Raw genomic sequence first — 2,500 nt, forward strand, 5'->3', positions numbered from 1 at the left:
ATTCTAAAACTTTGAACGGCAACTTTTATTAGTTATTACAACGTATTTAACTTTAAACTTCGTATTACATGGTGCATTTTACATTAGTTATTGTATCTTCCGGCAAAAAGCTGCTTTAACAGGTAACAGCATTAACAAAGTACAGCAATAACAACAACCGAAAACATGCTGATACAGAAAAGCTACTAAACAAAAGAAAATAGCATGTTATTGCGCCAAAAATGTTGTTAATTTGGAACCAACTTAAACCTATGGCATATAACTCGAGCCATGCATGGTGCCAACGGTTGCTATTAATTATACGCCTTAATCAAGGATCAATCCACTGAAAGGACCAAACTCCTTTATGAGCCGCCATACACTGATTATACCCTGGGATCCGTCACAATGGTATTTTTCGGTAACAAGTAAGTGACTGAAGTATCGGCGCACTGGCGAAATCGAGAGCACGCATTTCTTAGTCGCTGGAAAAGAATGCAGGCATCACTGGGGTTGAAGATCGTACAGCTGTTTCAAAAATCATAACAATTATCTCGCTTGGAAGGTGGTCAAATGAACTTGTCTTTTTCTCCTTCTTTGCTGACGCATTATCATTCAAGTCCAATCGATACGTTAAATTTATCGGCTGAAAATCGTGGAAAACGCACCAAAAACGCTCAATTTTGCAAAATTGTCTGGGGGGCATACCCCCAGAGCCGCCTAGAAGAATGGTCCCTTTGGCCCCATATCATGGAAAGGAAAGGAAAGGAAAGGAACTTTATTTAAGTGTCTAATCTTCTCTAGCGCTGTAGAGCACTAATCGGGACACTGTAAATTGAAATTAACAAGTTAACGCAATGAAGTCAAAATGTTGGTTTTTGAGGGGTTTTTTTGAGGGAAAAAACCGGAGTACCCGGAGAAAAACCTCTCGGTGCAGAGTAGAGAACCAACAAACTCAACCCACATATGACGCCGAGTCTGGGAATCGAACCCGGGCCATATTGGTTACTGGTTGATCACGCAACAGAAGTCTAGCTAAAACCTTGATTCACTGCATACCACAAAAGAATTTATTAAAAGGGGAAGGAATAAAATGAAATTGTTATTTCGCTAGACATCAAACCAAAAAAATGCAACGCAACCCCATCAGTTGTGCAATAGCCGCTTACAGGAGCCTGTCGCTGATTAATGTGTCTGATACTTGGTTATGTTTCCTCCTGAGTGTAATTTTGACAGTAAAGCAAAACGACTGTGTGAAAGATACAAAAATATTTGTCAGAAGCCTGTTCCAGGCAATCAGGCAATCAGATTGTGGCTAGTGAAGATTAAGATTGCGACAGTAAAATATCCACCCCTCCCAAAAAAATAGTGCAGGGCACTTGACTGCTCCCCCCCCCCCCCCCCCCCCCCCAAAAAAAAAAAAAAAAAAAAAAAAAAAAAAAAACCTGCAAAGGCAGTGGACGTGGAAAAAAAAATCCCTACAAGCTAAAAAAAGTCCCCCTCTCCCCTTCCATCACTTCTGTCGCCGTTAAAGATGGCATCCAAACGTTTCGATTGAGAACCATTTAGGTTAGGTCCATCTACTCAGTATTCAGTTTAACGAACTGAGATACCCACAACAAAAACGAAACACTAGAGAAGCCAGAGAAAGAATAAACGGATAAAGGATCACAACTGCGGTGATCGCATCGTTTGTATTTCCGCAGTTACCACCATTCATTCTAAACGGAAGTTAACACAGTATTCTACAGTAGACAAAGGTGATTAGCGCTGTGCATTTAATCCCGACTCCTCTGTGCCCTGTGATACCTCATTACAATTAGCGTCAGACATTATTATAATTTGCGTACACTTACAAATACTACAAAATGCTGCAGCCCTTATTACAAAATGCGTAGGTTGGATTTATTACAAAATGCTGCACACATTATTACACAATGCGCACATTATTACAAAATGCCGCAATCGTTACTACGAAATGCGTCGTTTTTACAATATGCCGCAGAACAGCGTCCTTCAGATTGGAGTACGAGTTTCTGTACTGGGCACGCGCATTACGTTTAATAGAGAGAAATTTTTCGAAATTCGCGTGCTCAGAACTGAGAACTCGTTCTTGTACTCCTGAAGGTCGCTATGTATATGGCCGTATGGGAATATGAATTCTATCTTCGAGTGCTGATAGTATCTCTCGCAAGTGAGCAGAGCGAACGAGTGCGAGATACTATCTACGCGTGGAGATAAAATTCCTATCCCCAAGCCGCCATTCTATGTTCTGTTTATTATAATATAGATACCAATGAGTTATGTCCAGATTAAAAAACAACGTGTTTTACTCATTTCCGAAATGGCGAAAAAGTGGTCATCAACCGCTAAAACACTTATATTATGTAAAAATGATACTAGATATGAAAGCTATGAAAAAACAAATCATGACATTGTCAAAAGAGTTCATAAAATGTTAATGTAGTAGAGAAAAATTATATTACAGGACAAAAGCCTCCAAGCAAGGAAAGGAAGAAAG

At 39.8% G+C, this 2,500-nt stretch overlaps 1 protein-coding gene across 1 annotated transcript in view; it reads left to right on the forward strand.

Annotated features, from left to right (window-relative positions):
- Positions 1–2,500, forward strand: part of LOC138044449 (adhesion G-protein coupled receptor D1-like) — a 26,045-nt gene that overhangs the window by 15,022 nt on the left and 8,523 nt on the right. The window lies entirely within an intron of this gene.

The sequence above is a fragment of the Montipora capricornis genome, chromosome 4 (genome assembly GCF_036669925.1).
Source record: "Montipora capricornis isolate CH-2021 chromosome 4, ASM3666992v2, whole genome shotgun sequence".
NCBI lineage: Eukaryota > Metazoa > Cnidaria > Anthozoa > Scleractinia > Acroporidae > Montipora > Montipora capricornis.